The sequence below is a fragment of the Balearica regulorum genome, chromosome 2 (assembly GCF_011004875.1).
Source record: "Balearica regulorum gibbericeps isolate bBalReg1 chromosome 2, bBalReg1.pri, whole genome shotgun sequence".
Classification (NCBI taxonomy): Eukaryota; Metazoa; Chordata; class Aves; order Gruiformes; family Gruidae; genus Balearica; species Balearica regulorum.
In genome coordinates, this window is record NC_046185.1 from 2,140,140 (window position 1) to 2,153,346 (window position 13,207).

Genomic DNA, 13,207 nt, shown 5'->3' on the forward strand with positions numbered 1-13,207 from the left:
GCTTTTCTCTGACTCACTTTGTTCTTTTTCATATTATTATCTCCTCTCCTTACCTTTACAATCAGCCCCATCCTGGCACACAATTGGTAATTTCTTGTTGATTCACCTTTTTATAGAGAATCTGCTGCAAAGAGTGGCTTAAAAAGATCCTTTAACCCTTATTCCATGTAAGCGTCTAGCGTCATGCTGCAAAAGGAGCCCCTGTGGACACAAATCTATCGGACATGACCTTCACAAAGCCTGGAATTATGTGAATAGCAGGTGAAGAATCATTCATATGGGAGACCACAAGGATTCAGAAGCATTTTGCATTTCTAAAGGCAACCTTCTTAAAGCCCCTTCAAAGATAATTTGACCTGGGGGCGGGGGGGGGGAAGCCAAATGTTTGTCGATTTGGCTGTTGAGGCTTCATTTTTTCCTTTCTTTTAAAATTAAAATAACTTCTGCTAAGATATGCAAGGAGATGACAGGGCCTTGGCCTGAGGTTTAGCTAAGTGAACACACCCTAAGAAACTACTGTGTATGGCATGAGAAATTGCTGAATATAAAAAATTAACAGAGTGTGAATCTGACAAAAGCTACAGATAGCACCATGAGGAATGGACAGATTTCACAGATGTTTAAGGAGGAGTTATGCGAGAAATGGCCAAACTTCACAGTTAATTAAAGAGAGCATTGGGGGCCTTTTGGGAAGTGGAATTTTGCAAGGCCAACATTGCTGCAATAACTGCTTCAGAAATACCAAATTCAGGTATGGATGTAGAAGAACTGGGACTGACAGGGGAAAAAAAGTAGTTGGGGAAGTTATTTTTTTGGGGAGGAAACAAGAGCAGGGAAAGGAGGGGACTGAAGGGAGAGACAGAGGAAGAAGCAGCACAGAGAAATGGAGAGAAAGAGGGATAGCAAGAACTGGTCGAGTGCAAACAAACTGCTGGTCAGTGCAATTGTCTGACAACCCTGCTCCTGACCACCTAAGTCTGATCTTCTTATTAAACTCCATTCCTGATTATTTTCTGGCTGCACACGTGATCTGTTGTGTGTGGAAGGGGGTGATTCAGTAGGAAACCTTAAATTGTACTTGCCAGTAAGTTGGACGAGAGGTCTGAGTGCCAGGAACTGGAGAAAAGACATGAGACCCATATCCCCTGGGTAGACAATAAAGGCCATAGAGGGTGGGTGTCTTTGTCTGAACTGGGTGCCCTAGATCCCTCTGTAGTCCATGGACAGTCAATGTGTGGAGTCAGTGGAGCACAGAGACAATTCTTCTGGCTAAATGTCGGAAATTGCTTCAGGATGTGATGACTTGATTGTACGATGGTACAATCATACCATCGAATGTGATGGTATGATTGTACCTTAAGTTCTGCAGGCACCACTGAATTGCTCTCCAAGACCAAGAAGGAAGTCTGGAGTGACTGGTTGAATGAGCATGCCTTCAGCACCCAAGGGAAATCCAGGGGTTAACTGAGGCTCAGACCGCTGTCTGGGACAGTGGAGGAAGTTTTGTTTTCCTTCTTATCATTACATCCTGGCCCTTCAGAGAGAATCATAGAATCGTAGAATGGTTTGGGTTGGAAGGGACCTTAAACACCATCTAGTTCCAACCCTCTGTCATGGGCAGGGACACTCTCCACTAGATCAGATTGCTCAAAGCCCCATCCAACCTAGCCTGGAACACTTCCAGGGATGAGATGTCTACAACCTCTCTGGGCAACCTGTTCCAGTGTCTCACCACCGTCACAGTAAACATCTCTTCTTCCCAGGCAGTCCACCTAGTACAAAGCAATGTCACGAGGACTTACCAGCTCCATTTCGTAGTGCAGCCTTACTGCGTAGAACCATCGACTGCTGCCAGACCTGAGCTGGCCAGCCATGTTCTGTCCTTGACTTGGTGTCCGTCTAGGCATGGTTAGAAATATGTTTTTGGAAAATGTCCCATCAGTTTGAGCTCTCTCCACTAACTACAGGCTGACACAAGTTCTGAGCATGCTGGTATGTATCTTTTTGAAAATCTCCAGTTTTAGGAAATGGAGAGGGATTGCTGGTGCAATTCTTGAATCACTGTGGAATACAGTACTGCCTACACAGTTAAAAGGTTCTCATATTTTTAAGCAGGAACTTGGCTCACTTCTGCCTATGAGTTTGCATGATAATGCAATTGTTAGTTATTTTCTCAAAGTTTCCTGTACTTAGACGAACCTCAGATGACAGTTAGAAGAGAATGGTTAATTAGCCAAACTAATGAGACTAGATATCTCCAGTTTCAGTGCAGAGCTAAAGAGGGCTCATTAAAGCAAAAAGCTCATGGTATGAGCCAACACCAGCAAAAAGGAACAACAAGGAAGAGTGTTAACCCTTAAAGAGACTTTGCTTTTCCATCCAAAGATGTAAACAGACCTACTTTCTGAAGGAGAGAATTAGCACAGGGGATGGCTATATCCATGCTAGAATATTCTTGACAAGTGCTGCTGGGATGATGAGTGGGCAAGTTTCCCATGGAAAATAAACCAGCACTGTTTCAATAGCTCAAATTTTCCTGTGGGAAAGGAGAGAGAAGAATAGGCTGGGTGAGAATGCATCGGTTTCTTGTAGAGGTACAGAGAGGACCACACATATATCAAATGCCAACACAAAGATAAAAAAAAAAAAAAAGCAAACACAAAAAAACACCAAAACTTTTCTTTTCTCTGTGAAATTCAGGGAGACAAGTAGGTCATTCCTCGTCACCCAAATATATTATGAGAGAGAACTCAACAGTGCCAGGTTATTCCTGGCTCTCCCTTTGCTGCCTTGGCCATTGCAACCTTTGTCTCACAGAGGGATCACCACAACATTTGTTGTCTGCACTTCTGTTGATATCAAGCCATTTTGCTCACACACAGCCCCAGCTCAAACTTAACAGTTTTGCATGGCATTGTGTAGCAGGCATAGAGATGTATTTTTTATTTTTTTTTTAAATCTACTCTGCTATGTACTGAAGTGCCAAGGGAACAACATATTGATTTACACAAAGCCCAGTAATTCACAGAGAAAAATAAACAGACTGAACCTTTGCCTTGCACTTACGATTGTTACACTGGTATTTTCTGTTCTGTTCTATGTATTAAGCCCTCTTTTGAAAAACAGAAGAGGTAAGAAGGAGGAAAAAATGATCCAGAGATTAATGACATGCTTTGTTGTGCTGCTATTGCATCCTTTTTTCTTATCTGCTTACAAAAAAAGGTGACACAGTGCAAGGGCTGGTCTTTCTATAACACCTTATACCTTGGAAAATGCTCCGTCAGCTATGATGTGCAAAGCCAAACTAAGCCTAATTCTTAATTCAGCCCTCACTTACGGGGACACATATCTCATTGACGCAAGCAGCAGCTGCGTAGAATTTTGTCTTTTCTCTGGGGGCCCTGTAAGATTGGATCCAGCTCTGGGGAGGTGGGTGGGAGCTGCCTGGATGAGTGCAGCAACAAAGCCTGAGTGCTAAAGAGGGTGTAAAAACGTTTGAAGGAGGCAAAACCGTAGGAGGGAAACTGGGGTTTTGTAGAATTACTGGAACTGCGGCAGCCAGGGCTGGACATGGTGGTAAATTGCCCTGTTTGTGTTAAATGTGTTCATAATGGCCACAAATTATGAGGCTTTTTTCTACTTTGTATCACTGGGGGAGAAGTGGTAATGGCCATCTCAGTTGTGTTAATTGCAGTGCAGGTTAATAACACCCTACCTGTGTAGATCAGCTCACCATGCCTTCTGGTAAAAATGGACTTGGTCATTTCTTCACCTTAATGGATGTAAAATATTGATCTGTGAGTTAAAACAACGAGCACCTGGGCACTACTCTGCTCATCTGACTATGTTTTCATGATGGATGGGACAACAATATTATTGATGAGGCTATTTTAAAGGACAACACATATCTACCAAGCACAAACACACAGTCCGCGAAGCCATGGTGATAATCCAGAAAGCAATTGCCAGAGAAAGATGCTTGAAACCACCAGGCATCTTACACTGAGGGGTATTCACGTGGTTTTCAAATGCTAATGATTCAAACCTCAAAATGAGATGTAGAAATAATTTTATGTTATATTAGCAGTAGGGAAACTGAGGCAAGGAGCCAAATGGCTTATTTGGCACTTTAAGCTTATATTTGGAAGAGAAAAAACTTGATGCATATGACTATGAGTAAAATACATCTTAGTTTACATGAACTAGGGAATGTGTTTTGAAATCTTGCAAATTAGAAAAACTCAAAAAATAATGAAGAAATAGAAAGATCTTACTATGTTGTCACCTTGATAGATTTACCTTGTCTCACTGCTTTATTCATTGCCAACTCCTGTCAGATAAAAATTTTCTTCAGAACAAACCACAAGTGTTGAGTCCACTGCTGCCCTCTTTCAGTTCTGAACTACAATTTAACTCTTAGTAAAATATTCGAACTTGAGTAAATGATCTTCAAGGATGGAGAATCAATGGGCACCATAAGTAAACTCTTTAAATATTTTATTCTTTGACATTTTGCATTTATTTTGAGACAGGTTCTGTCTTGATTCAACTTTCACACAACTGATGTTTGTTGTTTCTTTGTAAAACTGAGGAGCCCATTAGATTCTCATTACCTCTCATCCTTCCTGTGAAATAAGTATTGGAGAAGGCAAGTGGTTGGCCTCATAGGGAACAAACTGGGAAAGGAGATAGTTGATTGTCAAGAAGTGCAAGTGTATAGATGTGGGGCAAATATCCACTATACTTTTCCTGATCCCTTCCAACAAATTCTAATTCAATGCTAACAGGATAATTCATTTCTCCTCTTAAGGTTTTATGGAAAATAATGAACTACGAACCAATATTGAACAAATATAAGCCCATTTCAGTCTAATTTTAAATGGTGCTGAGCTAGCATGCAAATGAGTCACTAAAAATCAACAGGAAATTACAGCCTGGAATATGAATCATTCGTTGATTCCACAAATGTATGCCAGGGATAAGTGAGAAGAGCATGGATCCAATTGAATGATGTCAGAGAAAAATGAAGTTGCTGGAAGTAGATAGTCAGACGAGTTAAGGCCATAATTTTTATATGGATGCACACAACCTGGGTACAAATTGTATTACAACATACATAAATAGTATTTTGCATGCTTTGCCCAGGAAAAATGGGCAAACCAGTGGAGATGGGTTAAATGACAGTGGTGCTGCCTCCCAACCAGGCAAAAATCCATATAGCTTAATGTTGCATCTGTCCCTTGACTGAGGAAGTGTCCATCTATATGCGATTAAGCCTTTGTTTCATAATTCAGGATTATCAATGTCTCATGTCAAGACTGCTGCAACACTCTTTAAAACACCGACTTGCAGATGAGATAGCAAATGAACTAGTACATTAGAAAATGCGTTGTATTTTCAGGGAAAGGAACAAAACAAGATGAAAAATAAGCCTTTTTTCCAAACCTTGATGATTCTTCAGGAGTAACAGAAAATTAAACAACAACCAAAAAAAAAAAAAAAAAAGAGGTAATTTTGCAAAAAAGCACTCATTTTGCTTCCTACATCTTTTCAAGGGAAAAAGAAAACTAATTTTTTTCTGCTGTCTAAACAAACTGTTATTTTGATGGGAAAAAAAAATTAGAAGAAATTAAAAAGATTACCTCTAATATTAAACACATGCTTAATCTACCTATCACCAACAGTGATAATAGCCCTTTTTCATCTTGGCAGAAGAATCAAGATGATATCAACCCATTATGAAACTTAGCCATAATTTACTGTGTGCTTCATATTTGTTTGGTTTTGCTGCTGGGCCTCAGCTTTTCTTGCAGCTGGACAAGGCATCTACTGTTCTCATTTGTCTGGAAGTAGAAAGGAGAAAAAAATCCAGTTCCCTAAAGCTTGGCAAGATGCACTGGGGTATTAATGGCATGCTGGAAGGTAGGTATGAAGGATAAGTTTGCATGAATTATATTATCTTTTTCACCAGAAATGTGCTCACGAAATGGATTTCAAAAGTGTGTTTATGGAAATGTGACTTTTTTTCTTATTGTACTGGAATTCTTTTTCCTTGGAAAAACTTAACAAGACTACCTCCAAAGGCAAATAATCAAATAATAGGACAGAATGCTACTTGCTCTTTAAGTGTTCATTGATCTGACACGGAGGAGTGTCATTTACCACTTTGGTTAGCCAAAGTTTTCTGATCTGCTATATTTGGGCTCCCGATTCACAGCACATTGTTTCTTCTGGAACGGATGACAATTGCACAAAGTCTCAATAGCAAGGAAGTTGGATGCAGTGTATTATGTCCAAGGTAATGAAGCCAGATCTGGGCAAATTAACTCAGCTATATTGAGAAGGATATTCATTTTAGCATGAGATTGCTGGTTTGTGGAGCATTGCAGTAAGGTACTCACACTAGCTCTTTCAATACTGCTTTAAGTATTTTTACACTGTATTTCACCATGGCAATCTGCTATGCTTGAAAGCCCCAGTCAACCAAGCAAACAACTAGAAAATGCAACAATTCAAAAGGCTGAAAAATCGTGTTTCAAAATGGCTAACAAACCATCTGTAAGAAAAAAACAAATAAATTTCCAAAAAAACCATGATCAGATAACAAGTTTGTATTTATATTGCATCAGAGTTCCAGCAAAGAATAAGCAATAATCATCAATGATTTACGAATAAGGAGATATAGTTCCTGTCATTACTTCATGACTTTGGAATAACCTATCCTGGCACAATAAAACATTTTCTGAGTTTAGTGTGGGTTTTTACTTTTCAGTATGTCATAGTATCAGTTCCTCCCTTGAGATTACCACTGTCCCAAAGGAAGACTACTAACCAAAATCATCTCTTTTATCTTCATTAAGACACCCCAAGCAAAATAAAATTATTCATTTATACAGCTGAAAAGAAAAAAAAAAATAACTAAGCTTTTAAGAATGTGATTTTACGTCAGCGATAGTTTGGCTTGTGCTAGACAGCAACAACACAGAGATGTTTACAATTTGAAAATTACATTAACTTCTATAGCACAAGTAGAGCAACTTCACTGTTCCTTGATCCAGCTGAGAAGAACTAAAGGGTGAATAAATTTATTCTTTCCGAAGGGGGGTGAGAATCATATTGGAGGACAAGAAGTACCTTGGGATTCAGAAGAAAAGATTTTTTCTCCTTTTTTATTTTGCTCTCCTTCTTAAGGTCTCTTCTCTTCTCCTGCTATGGAGGAGTTGAAAAGGCGTTTGATATAGCACTGAGGAAAAACTGGATGTATAATGAGGACCTGAGATGGCAAGGGCCTAGAGCACTGGAACTGAAGAAAAGTATAGCCATATCAACATGTTCTTCTTTTGTGTCACATTGGAGAAGGGATAGTAGAAGACAGCATGCAGGTGGGGATGGCATTTTGGGGAGAAGAAAGGAATTGTAGGGGGAGAAAAAAAAAAAAAAAAAGAAAAAAGATCCAAAATGAAGATTTAGGATAAACTGCACAAGGGACTTGGGACATTTTAAAGATGAAAGTATGAACAAAATGGATCAGCGGAGGGGTTCACAGCTAACAATGAGCTAACAATGGGTCAATAAAGTCATTTTAGTAAACACATTCCTGATGAAGTAAATGGAGAGAGCAGGATTTGAAGACCAGAATTACATTTTTTTGTGGATGCATCAATATTAATTCCACATAGGAATAACTTTTGTCATTTGGATGTTCATTTTAACTTCAAATAATTACATTGAGAAAATTTCACATGTTGATGTGCAGAGACAGGGCATTTGCAGTGAGTAACAGCAGTTGTCTTTATCAAAAAAATCTAGAGTGAGATTCTGTTTGAAATGAAGATGTTAAGTTTTAGTGCCTAATACTGGTGTCTACGTTTGGATTATGTGTCTAAGCTTCCATTATAGATAGTGAACCTCTAAGAGATACATGCAGTACATATCAGAGAGGAATTTATTCAACAACAACTACAACTTTGCTGCCTGCACGTAGGCATCTGGTGCCATTTGATGTACAGTTAGGTATCAAGCCATTTCTCTGTGATTGGTGGTATCTCCTACAGTAGACATTGTCCTTCTGAAGTGAGAACTGGGGGCTAAAATGACATTAAGTTCTTAAGTTTAGGCAACCCTATTGCACAGCTCATGTTCAGGTTTAGCTGAATTACTCCCTAAATGCCACTGAGTTCACCCATCAGTGACAGTAATGGGAGTTTGGATACCTAGGGACATATCAATGCACCTATATCTTAATCTGCAGCTGAATCCCCCCTCAAGTATCTACTGAAAGATTTCCAGCAATGGGTATTCACCACTTTCTTAGTTTAGTTACATTTTTATATATAGGTACCACAATTTTTAATATACAAATGGAGTGCAGCTGATAAATCACATCACAGTATATTCTGCAATTGTACTTTTACCATCTTTGCAGGTACTTTATTGAAGTTACAGCATTCCTCTAGTGATGCATTGCCTGTCTGTGGTCCTGAAATGCTGGCTTGCAGCCATAATTATAATAATTTTTAAAAAAATTATTATTATTATTAATGTATTTTTTTTTCTTGTGATATAGCCTACCTAGGCTGGCTGCATCTGTTAGACATTTTCATGTTGGAATATTATTTTTGGCAAGGTGGAATTATTAAGCAAAACTGAGGTTTTCCCTGGTAAATGAGGGTATCAGTTGAGTTGAAAATTGCGGCAGAAGTAGATCACTAGGGTCAACAGCCTTTAGAACATAAATTATCTGTTCCTAACAGAGATTCTAGAAGAGACCAAGTGGACCATACCATACAATTGCCCATTTTTCTCTGTTAACTGCAAAGAAAGCCAAGGACAATAGGCATCTAAAGTGATATGAACCTCAGAATTTTTTCTCCAGTTTGGAAATCTCTTTTTATCTATTTCAATTGGCAAAGTGAATGTAAGATTTATGGGGAAGTGCTGAGCTCTCTGCCCCAGGGAGTGTTGCCCTCTGCTTGGGCAGAGGTCAATGCATGCAGCGGCAGAGATTGCTTTGTGCACAGCTTCATACAGATTTCCACTGTTAGGGGGAATGTGGAGTTAAGTCACTTACTCCTGTGTCTGATAGTGTCAATCAAGGAAGATAACTGGTCTGGAACGTGATAGGTTTGTGGGAGAGGTGGACCTGAGTCTAATACTAAGTGGGCTTTGCAGAAGGTGCTCCTCTCAAACAGGATACAGGGACTATGTGGGTAGCTGCAGTTGCCGACTGTGCTGGGGGAAGTTGTCGTCCCACAAATGCTATTTTATAGATACATATATTAGTGTTGTGCATGAGGTTCCTCCTATTTAATATCAAACATTTAAAAGATTGATGTCTAACACTTCAGATGCATCAATAGACAGTGAAGACAGATAAGCATTTCATTAGTTAGGTGTCATATAACTTGTGGAATAGACGAAGTTACATAGTCTGTGCTAAATATATTTGGTATCCTGTAAATATGTAATAGTTTCATTTTTTAGCTTTTTCAGGTCTGGATCCCAGCCTGCTGCTGGGTTACTGATTTCAGCATTAGGATTTGATCTTATTCTTGGTGTAAAACTGGATTGCACATCTTGCTGTTGTAGAAACTTGAAGTCCCATGAATATAAGTGTCCTCTTGTGCTGGTTGCTGTAGAAGGTAGATACAAGGTCTCTTCTTTCTGCGGAAACTTGAGAAATAAAAAGTACAGAATATCCAGTGCTGAAAAAGTAAATGGAGGTTGTTTAGCAAGCCGCAGTGATGAAATTGTTTAAAGACATTAGTTCAAAGGACATTAGTCCTGGGTCTAAACTGCAGCACAGTTGCATACAGATCACTGTACTTTCTTCAGAAGCACCTCTGAGTTTAAGCAAACAACCTTCAACTAGAAGGCTACATATCCTATTAAGAGTTGCCTGCCTTTTTCCTAGCTGAAAAAATAAAAAATAAAAATTAGAATCTTGATGATCTGCCAAAACCAGCCCATGCTTTCCTTGTGAACGACACCTGCTGCTCAGCTGGGTAGAAAAGAAGTAAAAGCTACTGAATTTTTATTGATCTCTGCTGATCAGCTCTATAGATTGTTCATGATCTGGTATCTGCGATCTCAGAGAAGAAAAAGCTCTATAGATTGCTCATGATCTGGTATCTAGGATCTCAGAGAAGAAAAAGCAGCTATAGTTTGACAAAATACAATCTCCCGGCACAAATATATGACTATTTCATTTTAAGCATGTTTTAGCATTCCAGCTGCCTGGTCCCATAAGCTTCAGAGAAGTTATAGCTACTTGGGATTCTATAGCAATACTCACAGACTTAATAAAACTGTCTTGGGGACTAATGAATTATTTAAAGACTGCATAAAGAAAATGTAACCTATGCATTTAAAGTAGGAAAATCCACTTTAAAGTCATCATTCTGCCATCTTTATCAATCTTACAAGGTTTTTTTTTCATATATAGGTATTTTGTTTGTCTAGGCTGAATGAATTCAGAATGGGAAGTATTGTCATTTAATTTAGGCCAATACTTTGGTCTGCATAAATTTATATTGATAATATATATATTCTCTTTTATTCTATGTATGCATTTGCTCTATTGAACACTGAAGTGCTTCATACAAAATTGGAAAGAATGATGTATAGAAACCACACATTCAGGTGTAACTTGCATAGGGGCGTAGATGTTGTTTTTTTCCCGGAGCTAATCTTGACCATGAGTATCAAAGATCTTTTTGCATAATGATAGGCTTAAAGTTAGAGTGGTAATAAATGACATTGTATGGATAGAAAACCAGCTAGCTCAATAGCACCTTGAGAGGTCAGAAGTCTCTAGAGTGTGAACATGTAGGACTGAAAGGGGAAGAGGAAAAAAAAAAAGGAGGGAAGGAAAAGACTGAATAATAGGATGTCTGAATAAGCATGAAATCTGTTGAAAATCTGGGCTCTGATGCATGCAGATGTTGGACCTCTTCAAAGACGGAACTACATGAGCTGAGGAGATGGTCCTGGAAATAAAGAAAAAAAAAAAAAAAAAAAAAAAGTATGTTCTATATCGCGGTCTGAGATTAAATCACACATAGACAAACAGGTGATGGTATCCCTTTGTTTTGTGCTTTGCAAGCTGTTACTATTTGTAAAGCCTTTGCAGGATTAAACACCATCCACTAACACTGTTCTCAGCTCATGAAGTAGCTAAAAATGGTGACAATATTCGTGGAGCTAGAGATGTTTGTCCTTCTTACATCCCCTTTGGATCCTCTTCACTGGCGGCAGAGCTGTGTGTGCTTACACAATAGTGTACACACATAATGACTTATGCCAGTCCTTTGAGTGATCCACAACTGTGCCATGATGGATAAAAGGCAGTGGGCTGGTTTAGTAGAGGGAAATAAGGATGGGTAAAGACAAAAATGTTTGCAGATTAAAGTGTTGGAAAATATCAATTACTAAAATATATGATTTTTTTTTTTCCTCCACCTCTCTCCAAGACATGGGAGTCTTACAGCAAGTAAATAATCAGATAAAAGTTGATTACTATATAGGCAGTGGGCATGGAAAAAGAGGTAAAACAGTGAAGCAGTAAGGGAGGAAGTTTAAAAAGTAGATGAGATTGGTCATTCTGATGCAGGAGGGAAGGAGCAAGAACATGGGGCAAAAAGAAGAATATGACACAGCTAGGCTGGAAAGATTGTTTGCTATAGACGTGTGAAGGATTTGTGAGAAAAGAAGAATTAGGGAGGAGAACCCAGAGGAATCCCAGACTTATCAATGGGGTCTCTGTTCCTCATTAGGTAGACAATGAATCAACCACAAGAGTGGGCATTAGCACATGTTGCTGGTGAGCAGGCAAGGAACCAAAAGTCTGTGGAAAGGAAAATGCTCAAGGCTTTGTGCTTAAAATTTACTATCAGATTGAAAATGGCCCCTCATTATACCCTCCTTCTGAGACTTCAGTTTGACTTTTTCCTTCTCAGCCCGTCACAGGTGAGGAATTTACTTTAAGTCCTTCTCTATCTACCCCTTCCTGGATCATGGTGATAGACTTGTCATTACATGCAATGAGATCTGCTCAGTTGGCACCTTGAGTGAATACAGCTGCCCACCTGTGCCTAGTTGTGCACAGAAGCTATGGCTTGCCTAAGATGACTTAGAAAAAAACTGCTAAGTGGGTGCCTTTTGCATTGCCCGGCACAGTGCTGCATGAAAACATTTTGAGAGCTGGACGTGATGGAAGTGGGGGAAATTGCTTCTGGAAATGCTCTGAGCTGAGCCAAAGGTAGGGCTGCTTGGGAGGTGTTTGACCAAACAACTTAGTGCTACAGGTAGTTGTAGGACACCTCTCGATGCCAATGCAGTGTAAACTTACTCTGAGTACTGATCATACTACTGGATTTCAATATACTGTTGTACTTCTAAGAACCAGACTCCAATGAAATATTCTACTCAGTCAGAAACTCACAGGAGATGTGCTGGGCAAAGATGTTGCTCTTCATCAGATCCTCTAAGATCTATTGCCTTCCCTTTTCTACCATCCACTATATACATGAGGACATACATCTTCAAACATAAACCCCCTTGGCTTCCCATATGCCATGGTGTCTTTGCAAGGCACTTCCCATGCACACCTGTAGAACTGGTGAAGCCAAGAGATGTGGAGGTTGGGTCCACTGAAGAAAATGAGGTGGAGCATTTGCTGAGGGAGTGGATATGGAGTGCTTTTACTTTGGAAAAATATTCAGAAAGGCATCCCTTATTCATGGAGAAGAGGTTCTGGACTGCAGAGATTTCACTTGGATGTCAGGATGGGTGGAAAAGGAAAGGAAGAAGGTTTCATGATCTTTTGCAGTCCTAGCTCTTCAGGCTTTGGGATGCAGGTGTCCCTAGGATAGGAGGGATGCAAACAGGCTGCTGGACTTCTCCTCAGCTTGGGTCTTCTTGTCTTCCACTCTCCTCCCTACCTTAAAATTAGCTCTGCTAACAGGGATTTTATTTTTTTTTCATACACTCCACCCAACACATCAGCTTTTATGGACTGTGTTGGAATCAACTGCTTCTAGATATAGGGAGGAACAACATTTTTTTTAACATGGGCTCTTCAAAACCAATTCATGAATGTGCCTTCAAGCTGTTGGTATGGGCTGAGCCATGTTCCTCTATGATTTATCTGCACAGCAGGGCATTGCTCAACGCTTGGCAAGGAAGCCAAGACTTGGTGAAGGCATGG